The sequence below is a fragment of the Pongo pygmaeus genome, chromosome 2, assembly GCF_028885625.2.
Source record: "Pongo pygmaeus isolate AG05252 chromosome 2, NHGRI_mPonPyg2-v2.0_pri, whole genome shotgun sequence".
Lineage (NCBI taxonomy): Eukaryota > Metazoa > Chordata > Mammalia > Primates > Hominidae > Pongo > Pongo pygmaeus.
Genome location: NC_085930.1, coordinates 159700489 through 159713142, shown reverse-complemented (window position 1 = coordinate 159713142; position 12654 = coordinate 159700489). Strand labels below are relative to the sequence as shown.

Here is a 12654-nt window from a genome sequence, read left to right as displayed (position 1 = left end):
GGCCTCCCAAAGTGCTGGGATTACAGGCACGAGCTACTGTGCCCGGCCATTCAGTGTTTTTTAACATGCCCTATGTGCCAAGCACTATGCTGGATGCTGGGGAAAATCAGCACAGCGAGCAAAATCAAATGTGGCACACCCTCTTTTCTTATGAAACTTAGGCTTTTCTGAGGAGATGGCAATTAATCAAAAAGCACTTTAATAAAGATAAACTTGAAAACTAAGGGAAGAGATTTTGGGTGTGTCAATCTTATAAAAAAGAACTGAAAAAAAAGGAAAAGGCATCTCTGAGGAAGAGATGGTTAGCTGAAGTAAGAAGGCTGCGTAGAGATAACAGGGTAAGGGGAAGAGGGGCGAGCAGATGTGAAGCCCTGTGGTGAATGCGCCTGAGGAACAGAAAAGCCTGTGGGCTGAAGAGCGGTTGTGAAGCAGCTGGAGCAAAAGGTGGGGCCACCGCAAGGCAGTGTAGACTATGAGGTGTGAGAAACCTTGGAAAGGTTTTAAGTGGCCTGGCAAGATTTGCATTTTGAACACATGCCTCAGAGTAGAACATGGATTGGAGAGAGGCCCAAGCGCATGCGGAAACTAATTAGACATGCGGAGACTAGTTAGTTAGGCAGTGGTGTGGACAAGAGATGGTCAGAACAGAGTGGAGGCAATTAAAGTAGACCAAAGTGGGCCTCTCAGGAGACACCTCTTGGTAGGTAAAATGGAGAAGGCTGAAATAGGTTGCATGGGGAGGGAGATGAGGAAGAAAGAAAGAAGGATCAAGGATGACTTCTAGGTTTCTGATTTGATAACTGGATGGAAGGTTGTACCTTCACAGAACTTGGAAACACTCAAAGCACACCAGATTTTGAGGGCAAGAAATCACACATCTAGTCTTAGACATGAAACATTCAAGTGGAAAGGTAGATTAATGGATCAGAAGTAAGGATCTGGAAATCTATGGAGAGGTTTGGACCAGAGAAATAAATACACCTGAGAGTCACTAAGGGTAAGTAACATGGTGGCCTGGGGTAAGACTGCCTAAGGAGAGTATGAGGCAAGAAGATAGCTGGGCCTAATGCTGAGCCCTGAGGAATTCCCGTGTCAGCAGTCAGGCAGCGTGCGAAGAGCCCGGAAAGTAGGCGCAGAAGAAACAGCCAGAGACAGAGGAGAAAAATGAGAATTGAACCGTGTCTAGAAACCGTGCCCTGTACGTAAGGGCAGGCATTTCTTCGGTCAATCATCGTGGGAGCAGTAAGGAGTAGGGCTAAGGAGAGGGAAGAAAGGCTCTCCCCACCCCAATGCCGCTGCCAGAGCTGGGAGCCTTACACAGGGCCTGGACCAACATTTAGGGAACAGCCAAGTGGCAGAGAACTGCAAGTTGTCAGAAGTCGAAGGGGCTTCTTAAAGCAGAGACACAATCAGGAGAAGTAACATTTTAGGTTTTCCTGCATTGTAATTCCTTTGTGTTTAAATCAAGATGTTAAACATTCTAGCCTGATATTCCCTGTGCTTTGTTTGGGAAATTAAGAGAGGGATCTGCTTCACATGTAGAGACACTTTCTAACACCTGGAGAAACCAGTCTTGTGAAGGAAAGAGGTCTCCTGAGAAGCCCAGAGCAATAGAACAGGATAGAATGATGAGGTAAAGTGTGAGGAAAATGGCGCCAGCAAAAAAGAAAGCATGACAGAGAAAACCAAATCAGATTCAAGATGGCGGCAAGAAAAGCCCAGTCTCAAAAAAAAAAAAAAAAGGAAAAAGAAAGGCTGGGTGCAGTGGCTCACACCTGTAATCCCAGCACTTTGGGAGGCCGAGGCGGGTGGATCATGAGGTCAGGAGTTCAAGACCAGCCTGGCCAAGATGGTGAAACCCCATCTCTGCTAAAAATACAAAAATTAGCCAGACATGGTGGTGGGCACCTGTAATCCCAGCTACTCAGGAGGCTGAGGCAGAGAATTGCTTGAACCCGGGAGGCGGAGGTTGCAGTGAGCCCAGATCATGCCACTGCACTCCAGCCTGGGAAACAGAGTGAGACTCCGTCTCAAAAAAAGAAAAAAGAAAAGCCCAGTCTCAGAGGATGCATTTCTAGGTGAGTTCGGAACTTAAGTGAGGAATTAAGATAAATCCATTTCCATCAGGCTTGATATTTATATAAAATGCTTCCCATAATCTCATGAAGATAAGTGGTAAATGCACTGAAAAAACATATTTCGGCATAAAAACAAGAAGTATTATTATGGGTTGTCAGGGGCTATCTGAATAAATGATACTTTTAGTCAATGACTATGTTAAAATCAACCAGAGAGGATCCAGTTTGAATGAATTTAACCTGTTATTTTCAGAATAGCCAGTTTAACTTTAACTCTTCCGAATGTGTTCCTATCCCCTCTCCTTCCAAGGACTTGGGGTGGCTGATAACTGGTAAACTTTCTGGAGAACTTGTATTGTGTTTTCTCCTAGTGATAGAATCCAACAACGTGCGCGTGCGCACGCGCGCACACACACACACACACACACACACACACACTCTTTTTATTACTGTCCACAAGGTGGTGCTATGAGAGTGACTTTTTCCATTTCATAACCGCATAATTATTAAAGTAAACGTGGGCAATTTAATCACATGCATATACATAGGCACACACGCCTACAAACCTAAAATATTTATACAGATTGATGTAATAGGTATTTAGTTTTGGTGATACTTAGGATTGGTGTCACTAAGCATAATGTATAGGATTGCTCTGACCTAGAAGTCATCCTCTCTTCCACTCCAATGCAGCAGCAAAACCTGTAAGTGGTATTAATAGCTCTGAAATAGCTCCATTTGCACTGCTGCCTCCATGATACAGGTACCACTATCTCTCACCTGGACTATTACAATAGCCGTCCGACTGCTCTCCTCACCTTCTCTCTTGTCCCCTTCCAATCCCTTTTCCACACAGTACCACACAGCAATCAATTATCTTTTAAAAAAAAAAAATTGAATCCTGATTATTTTATCTTTAAAAAATTCAAGCCTGATGAATCTTCACAGGATTTACAAGAGCCTGCAAGGTTTAGCCCCTGCTTCATCTCCTGCCAGACTCTTCTCATGCCACTCTCCTCTCACCACCATGTTCCACCCAAACCAAGCTTGTCCCCGTTTCGGGGGCTTTTTCCTGCTGTTCCCACTGCCCACAACAATCTTTACCCCCCATCTCCTGCTTCAGATGAGCTTAAAAACCACTTCTTCGGTAGCACCATCTCTGACACCATCCCCGACACCATCCCCCATCTAAATTAGATCTCCTGGTTCATCTCTCTTAGCACCTTGTTCTTTTCCTTTATATCACTCATTGAGTGATATGGTTTGGCTGTGTCCCCACCCAAATCTCATCATGAATTATAGCTCCCATAATCCCCACATGATGTGGGAGGGACCCGGCGGGAGGTAATTGAATCATGGGGGTGGGTTTTCCCATGCTGTTCTCGTGATAATGAATAAGTCTCACAAGATCTGATGGTTTTTTTGGTTTGTTTTTTGAGATGGAGTTTCACTCTTGCTTCCCAGGCTGGAGTGCAAAGCCGCGATCTTGGCTCACAGCAACCTCTGCCTCCCGGGTTCAAGCGATTCTCCTGCCTCAACCTCCTGAGTAGCTGGGATTACAGGCATGCGCCACTACACCCGGCTAATTTTGTATTTTTAGTTGAGATGGGGTTTCTCCATGTTGGTCGGGCTGGTCTCAAACTCCCGACCTCAGGTGATCTGCCTGCCTCGGTCTCCCAAAGTGCTGGGATTATAGGCATGAGCCAACGCACCCAGCCAATCTGATGGTTTTATAAAGGGCACTTCTGCACATGCTCTCTTGCCTGCCGCCACCACATAAGATGTGTCATTTCCCCTCCTTCACCTTATGCCATGATTGTGAGACCTCCCCAGCCATGTGTAACTGAATCCATTATACCTCTTTTTCTTTATAAATTACTCAGACTCAGGTATTTCTTCATAGTAGTATGAAAATGGACTAATACACCCAGGTTTACAATTATATCCTTATTTGTATGCTTATGTGTTAAATACCTAACTATCCACTAGTCTAGTGGTTCTTAAACTTTTTTATCTCAGGACCCCTTTATGCACCTAAAAATTAAGGACGTCAAAGCACTTTGGTTTATCTGGGTCACACTTGTTAATATTTATCCTATTAGAAATTAAAACTGAAAAATTGTTAAGTATTTATCTATTTATTTAAAATAACAACAAAACCTATTATATATTTACCTAAAATAGTATTTTATGGAAAACGATTGTATTTTCCAAGAAAAAAATAGTAAAAAGAGTGGCATTATTTTACATTTCTGTACATTTGTTTAATGGCCAGCTTAATATGAGACAGCTGTATTCTCATACATGCCTCTGCATTCAATCTGTTGTGATACATTGTTTAGGCTGAAATATATGAAGAAAAGTTGACTTCATATATATATTTAGTTGAAAAAGGGAAGAGGAATTTTAATAGCTTTGTGGCTATTCTTCTTTGATGCTACACCAAAACTCTACAAGGGGTAATGTATTAAGCGTTAGTCGCAAAGTAGAACCTGAAACTGTATCAGTGAACTTTTCAAATCTGTTTCATTAAAATCCATTGGTGTATCTTACACTTTGAATGGATCTTCCCCATGCATTAGTCATTTGAAGTATATTGATTCAATGTATTATGAAAATTAAATCATCATATTTTATAATATAATATCAAAAAACTCACAGTATTTACTATCACCACCAATCACATCAGAAAAGCCTTTAAGTATTGGGACGCTGTCATTAAAATATGTTACACGACAGGTAAATAAGAAAAATAGACTTCTTTCCGGGAGAAAATCACATTCTGGTGTTTCTTCTTCTTGTGCCTCAGTTATCTCACCCAGTGGGTTTGCAAATTTTTTAGTAGCAAAATCTAGTTTTCACATGAAATTTCATGTGGAATCCCAACATGCACAACAGATACACACAAAGCTGATGTGGATAAAGCTGAGTCGAGGCCCACGGTTCTGCCCACTTTATCTCCTTTCTCACTCATGGTGCTGCCACAGATGCCTTCCTCGAATCCGTGCCTTCCTATAGAAACTATTTTTGAAAACCCCTGATAGTCCTGCCTGTGGAATTAGATTTATTTGGTAGCAGAAACCCGATTCGAATTGGCTTAAACAAAAAGAACATTAGTTGACTCACATAATTGACAAGTCTGGAGGTAGTCCTGCCTTTCCACACAGATGGACTGAGGAGTTCCAACATTGTCATTGGGGCCTGGTCTCTCTTCTGTCTCTGTTCTGCAGTTTGTCTTTTTCTAAGGCAAGTATCCATTCCTACCAGCAAGATGGCCATGCCTACTAGCCAAATCCTACACTTTCATTCTCTCTTGTCAGACTTCCCTGCAGAAAAAGCAATTCTCCCCCAACTATATTACCAAGGCTCTGAGTCACATGGCCATGCCTGCATCCATTTCTGTGGCCAGGGAAACATAATGTTCTGTTTGGCCAGTCTGTAGTCACCTCAGCGTCCTGGAACTGGGGATGGATTTAGCTTTATCCAAATCATATTAACTGAGAGAGCAGAAGCAACATTTCCTTAAGGATAATCAGTGTTGTTACAAGAGAAGTGACCGGATATTGGGCTGACAAGAATGTTCACTTCAGCTACCTTGACCTCTGTGCCCTGATTAAGCTCTCCTCCTGCCCTCCTACCCCATGAAATATTTGACCACACCTCAATGTGAACACTCCTAGTCCTGCTTTGATTTTCCACGCCCAGTACTTTGGAGTTACGCATAGATGATGATGATGCCTGCAAGGCAGAGCTAAGGCTGAGGCAGAGCCTGGAGCAGGCAGCAGACAAGTAAGAGTCTAGTTGCAAGAGCCAAGACCCGAATCCCAAACCAGAAGCAGGCTGTAAGAGGCACAGGAGCGCATGCAAACAGAGGGCTAGGAAGTCAGCCAGGTGGAAACCATAGAGATGTCTGAAGCCACACATAGAAGTTCCTGGATTTGTGGTGCTGCCCCAGCTGGCTTGCAGACCCACTTGCTTCAAGATTGCTGCTCCTACTATAGAAAATACCACAGCCTCAGGATTAAAATCAGACCCTGATTTTCTTAGAAATGTATCACAGAGCAGGAAAAAAACAAAAAGGGAATGCTCACCAGGCAGTGGCTAGGTGTCCACACAACCCCAGTTCCTTAACCCATTAACATCTCTCACATAGATACAATTTTAGACCTGAATAGAACTTAACACTCTGATATTTGTCTTGAAATACTTGATGCGTATGGCGGGGGGAAGGGTTGCACAATCTAGTGAAAGTGAGTAGAGAAGAAATATTGTGGTCATAAATTAGCACATGTTGAAAGGCTATTTGTACCTATTTAAACTACCTGAAAGTGTGTGAGGGTTTTCCATTGTTCCACATTATTGCCTGCATCTTTGCTATTCTGGTGGGTATATTGTATCACATTGTGATACAACACATTGTGGCTTCAATTTGCATTTCTCTGGTGACTAATAAATTTGAGCACCTTTTCATATGTTTTTGGTCATTTTGCGCTCTTCTTTGTGAAAGTGTTTGTTCAGGTCGTGTGCTTGTTTTTCTATTAGACTTTTTTTTTTTTTTTTTCCTGCAGTGCAAGATTTAATAGAATGAACAGAGCTCCCATACAAAGGGAGGGGACCCAAAGAAGGTAGCCATTGCCAGCTCGAATGCCTGGATTTATATCCCGATCATTGTCCCTCCTGCTGTGCTCTCAGGCAGTAGATGATTGGCTATTTCTTTACCTCCTGTTTTTGCCTAATTAGCATTTTAGTGAGCTCTCTTTACTATCTGATTGGTCGGGTGTGAGCTAAACTGCAAGCCCCATGTTTAAAGGTGGATGCAGTCACCTTCCCAGCTAGGCTTAGGGATTCTTAGTTGACCTAGGAAATCCAGCTAGTCTTGTCTCTCAGTACCCCCTCTCAACAGGAAAACCCAAGTGCTGTTGGGGAGGTTGGCCAATGACCACTCTAACTGCTTCCTGCTGAATTGGGGTGTAATGGGGTTGTGCAGTTGAGATTTCCTTGGGAGGGGTGCCTTCGATGTCATTAACATTGGAGCATGGGCTAGCAGGCTGGTCCAGGGGTCTGTGGTAGATCTTAGTCATGGACTGCATCTGGGGCTCCATTTGAAGAACATTTGTAGTTTTACAGCTTTGATTCTGGAAGAGACAAACTTAACAAGGAGGTTAAAGATACAGGGATAAAATGTATGGCCTGTAGTGCAGGGGATTATTTCTTTGGCACACTTTACAGGCCCTGACTAGCTGCTTGATAGTTGTGAAAAGGCCTGGCCCGGTAAATAATGATTTGGCCGTCTGATGGGTGCTATCAATGCCTAAGTAAAAGGTTTAGGGAAGGGTTTTAAGTAATTTCCGTTGATTAGCTGCAGACAAAAGTATTTTTCCTTCTTCGGTGGCTAGCCATCCTGAGGGAGGAAACTATGTGCTCGTGAGGTTCCCCATTCTATTTCTTCTTCTGAGTACTGGGGCTTGGTTTCCCAGAGGGGATTACCTCATACTAGGGGTCCTTCTATAAGCATTTTTACTGGAGGGTCCTGTCTTGTGGCTCTTGTTGTTTCAATATCCACTTGGCGGTTCCCTTCTATTTCCCTTTCCTTTTCTTTCTGATGACCCCGGCAGTGTAAGACTGTCACCTCTTTAGGTTTCTGTACCACCAATAATAATCTCCTAATGGCTTGCTGATGTTTGACAGATGTTCCCTTGGAAGTTAGGAATGCCCTTTCTTTCCATATTGTTGTATGGGCAGGTAGGCAAGCATACTTAGAGTCTGTATATATATTTACCCTTTTTCCTTCTCCTAATTCTAGTGCCCAAGTGAGGGCTATTAGTTCTGCCAGCTGAGCACTAGTTCCTAGAGTGAGAGAATTACTTTCAAGTATTCCATTATCACTGACCACTGTATACCCTGCTTTTCAAAGTCCTTTTTCTACAAAGGAACTTCCATCAGTATACAAGTTGAGGTTGGGATCAGTCAAGGGAACCTCTAGAAGGTCCCCTCGAGTGGCATAGGTTTGAGCAATTACTTGTTGACAGTTATATTCTATCTTTTCTTCATTGTCTGGAAGAAATGTGGCTGGGTTAAGAGTTGCACAAGTGCACAGTCGCAGCACTGGCCTTTCAAGTAATAGAGTTTGATATTTAAGTAAATGGTTGTCTGACAGCCATAAGTCTCCTTTAGCAGTGAGTATGCCGTTCACATCATGAGATGTCCACACAGTAGGATCTCTTCCCTGTATTATTTTAACTGTTTCAGATACTAAGACTGCTACTGCCACTACTACCCATAAACAATGAGGCCAACCCTTTGCCACTACATCGATTTCCTTACTCAGGTATGCCATGGGTTGCAAGCTCGTCCCTCAGACCTGTGTAAGAACTCCTAGAGCTATTCTTGTTTTTTCTGTGACATATAAAGAAAAGTCCTGCCCCATTGGCAAGCTTAGCACTGTAGCTTGGGTTAGGGCCTTCTTTAGGGCCTAGAAAGCCGATTCTGCTTCAGGTGTCCATCTTACTAAATGGGTATTGGCTTTCTGAGTTTCCTTAATTAGTGTATATAATGGCCTGGCTATTTTGCCGTACCTGGGAATCCATATTCAGCAGAAGCCCGTTATGCCAAAGAACGCTCTTAGTCGCTTTAGGGTTTTGGGATGAGGATAAGCCAGTATAGGTAGTCGCTTTAGGGTTTTGGGATGAGGATAAGCCAGTATAGGCTGGATACATTCCTCACTGAGGGCCCTGGTACCTTTGGATAATTTTAGCCCTAAGTATTTAACCTGCTGTGAGCAGAGCTGAGCCTTCAGTTTGGAAACCACAGGTGGCAAGGAAATTTAAGAGCGCTCGGGTGGTTTGATGGCACAAGGTTTCTGAACAGGTGGCTAAAAGTAAATCATCCACATACCGAAGGACAAGAGTGTCCAGGTATGAGAACTGGCTCAAGTCTTGGGCTAATGCCTGGCCAGATAGATTGGGGCTATCCCTGAACGCTTGGGGTAAAACAGTCCAGGTGAGTTGAGATGTTGGATTCAAAGGATCTTCAAAGGCAAACAAGAATTGAGAGTCAAGATGTACAGGGATGCAGAAAAAGGCATCCTTAAGGTCCAGGACTGTAAACCACTCTGCTTCCTCTGGTATTTGGGAAAGCAGAGTATAAGTGTTAGGTACAGCTGGGTATAGAGGAACAACGGCCTCATTGATAATCCTGAGATCTTGCACTAACCTCCACTGTCCACTGGGTTTCTGTACTCCTAAAACTGGAGTATTGCAGGAGCTATTGCATGGTTTTACTAAGCCTTGGGCTTTTAGGTCCTTAACAATTTTTTGGAGTCCTTGTTGGGCCTCGGGTCTAAGGGGGTACTACCTTTGGTAGAGAAAGGAGGCAGAATCCTTTAGTTTAATTTGAATGGGATGGGCATTCTTTGCTCGTCCATATTGTCCTTCTGTTGCCCAGACTTCAGGATTAATTCCTTCCTCAAGCAGGGGACAACAAACGGGTGTTCCTTCTCCTATGTTCAGGTGTATAATGGCTCCTGCTTTTGCTAGAATGTCTCTCCTTAACAAGGGAGTGAGGCTTTTAGGCATAATTAGAAAAGCATGTGAAAAGAGTAAAGTTCCCCAGTCACAACTTAGTGGCTGGGAGAAGTATCTAGTGACTGGCTGTCCTAGGACATCTCAGATAGTGACAGATCTGGAGGACAGTTGTCCGGTACAGGAGAGTAAGACTGAGAAGGCCATGCCAGTGTCCAGGAGAGAGTTAACCTCGTGATCCTCAATGGTCAAGCATACCCGGGGCTCTGTGAGGGTGATGGCATGGGCTGGCGCTTGCCCCAGGCACCCTCAGTCCTGCTGCTGGATCATTTGGTTAGTGGCTTCTGACTCAGAGGACCTTCATTTCCTGGGGCAGTGGGCCTTCCACTGAATCCCTTGACATAATGGGCATGGACAAGGGGGTGGCTTATTTCCATTTGGACAATCTTTTTTAAAGTGTCCTTGTAGACTGCACTGGAAGCAAGCCCTATTAGGCATTTGATTTGCCCAGTTTTTCTCTTTTCCAGAGCCTCCAAAGTCCACTTGCCTGAGGGCCATGACTAAAGTGGTGGCCTTTTTTTATCCCGTTTGTCCCATTCCGCCTGCTCCTCCTGATCTCTATTATAAAAAAACTGAGGTTGCCAAGTTCAATAGGGTTTCTAAGTTTTGCTCTGGGCCTAAAGTGAACTTTTGAAGTTTTTTTCTAATGTCTGCAGCTGACTGAGTGATAAACTTATCCTTTAAGATTAGTTGGCCTTCAACAGAGTCAGGTGACAGAGAGGTATGCTTTCTCAATGCCTCCCTTAGTCTCTCCAGAAAGGCAGTAGGATTTTCTTCCTTTCCCTGTGTTATAGTGGACATCATTGAATAATTCATAGGCTTCTTCCTAGTTTTCCTTAGTCCTTCTAGCATGCAAGTTAGCAAATGTCTGTGGCACCAATCTCCATGTTCTGATTTTGTGTTCCAATGAGGGTCTACACTGGGAACTGCCTGCGTGCCTGTGGGGAATCATTCTCTTTCCTCTATTGTCATCCTATCATTGACCTGACTGAGATACCAGAGAATGCCAATCTCTCGGGCTGCAGTTACGGTGGCACTTTTCTCATTTGGGTTAGTGTCTGATTTAGCAGTAACATTATATGTCTCCATGTCAGATCAAAGGATTGTCCTAACCCTTGTAAAACATCAGTATAGACATCAGGGTTATCTGAGAATTTACCTAGATCTATTTTAATTTGCCTCAAGTCTGAGAGAGAAAAAGGTACATGCATTCTGGCTGGGCCGAATTTCCCTCCTCCCACTGCTTGGAGGGGGCATAACTGGGGAATATTGGTACTCTTTCGTTCGTTGTTTACCCCTTTCTTTATCTCTTTGTGGACCATTTGGGTTGAAGGGGGGTCCTTATTAGTTGGGGAAGGAGTCAAGGGGACGCTGGGGTAGGGAGGTAGACTCTGAGGGCTTCCTGTAGGGCATAAATCACACTTTTTACATAATTGCAAGTTGTCTGTTAATGAAAAGAAAGTTTGTACATATGACACTTCACTCCATTTGCCTTCTTTTCTACAGAGGAGATCTAGCTGTAAGATGGTGTTATAATTTATACTTCCCTCAGGAGGCCAGGTTTCTCACTCTTGAAGAGGACATCATGGCCAGGCAGTACTGCAGAAGAATATAAGTCATTTCTTTCTTAGCGTCTGAGGGTCAAATTGGGCCCAATTCTCCAGAATACATCTTAGGGGCATTTTTGCCTTATGGGGAAAAAGAACATAGGGATGCCAGCACCCCTAGTCATTTTCCGATGAGCATTAGTCATAGAGCATCCTCTGTGGTCCTAATGCTTATTCTTTTCCAGGGTGCGTAACCACCCATGGACCTCTGCTTATCGGGTTATTTTCACTCACCGATGTAGCAGTCCTGCACCCCTTTTCCCACCTTTCTTGACCACAAAGAAAGGTGTCCGGGTTACTGGATTCTAGTGCTCCTTTACCAGCGTGCCCAACATTGCCTTTGTGCTCAGGGGTGAGTCCTAGAGCTGGGGCTGGGTTCCTGAGTATTTCATAACAACCCAGCTGCCCCATCAAGGTGCACTCCCATAAACAACAGTTCTTATGCAAATTTGTTTCAGAGAGAGTGTAGGTAACCTTTGAGTCAGGATTGAGAAAGTCTTTTTGATTTTGTAAGTACTTTAAGGCTTGGCTGAGTGCAAACAGTTCGAAAGTTTGAGTAGACCAATTATTAGGCAATTCTCCTAACTCTGCTTCCACAATAGTCTCCCTATCAATTACTGAATACCCATTGTGGTTTTTTCCTCAATCATCTGGGAGGAACCGTCTATCATCCTGTCCTGAAGGGAGCTCTTCCTAGGTCTGGTCAGACCTCTGTATGGTAATTAAGATTTAAACCACCTGTAAGGAAATCTGCTGGGTTAAGGGAATTATCAGTAGTTAGTGTTAAATTACCTTTTTCTGACAGACTAGCCCTACACTAAGATCTTTGAGTTAGTAAGCTACCTTTTTGCTTTTTTTGGCTTAGAATAATTCTGAACTGGTGAGGTGTGCTCACAATGAGGTTTCCTCTAAAAGTTACTTTTCTACTTTCTTCTGTTAGCAAAGCAGTTGCCGCTACAGATTGAATGCATTTGGGCCATCTGCGGGTTACTGGGTTAAGGATTTGTGATAGGAAGGCTACGGGTTGTCAGTGGTCTCACTATTTTCAAGCTATGCCTTTGTTTACACTGACAACAAGGTAGTGTTGGAGTGTTATAGGCTCATCATGGAGAAGATCTTCGATTATCAATTATAGGTTTTAAATTTACCATGGCTTTTAAAGGAATAGGGCACACTTTTTTTTTTTTTTTTTTTTACTATTTCTATATTTCTCTCTTTCTTTGACTCCCTCTTTTTCTCTCTGTCTCTCTTCTCTGTCTCTCTCCTCTGTCTCTCTCTCTTAGCCATTACAAACTTGGGGCCCTGGCAAGGGTGGTGGGGAATGGGTCCCACATAACTGCCCATGTTGAGAGCTATATACCTAAATCGGGAGGGACACCAGGGATAAGG

At 43.6% G+C, this 12654-nt stretch overlaps 1 pseudogene; it reads right to left on the bottom strand.

Moving 5' to 3' along the window:
- Positions 1-7986: 7986 nt before the first annotated feature.
- On the bottom strand, positions 7987-11676 carry LOC129032942 (uncharacterized; annotated as a pseudogene).
- Between the last annotated feature and the right edge of the window lie 978 nt (positions 11677-12654).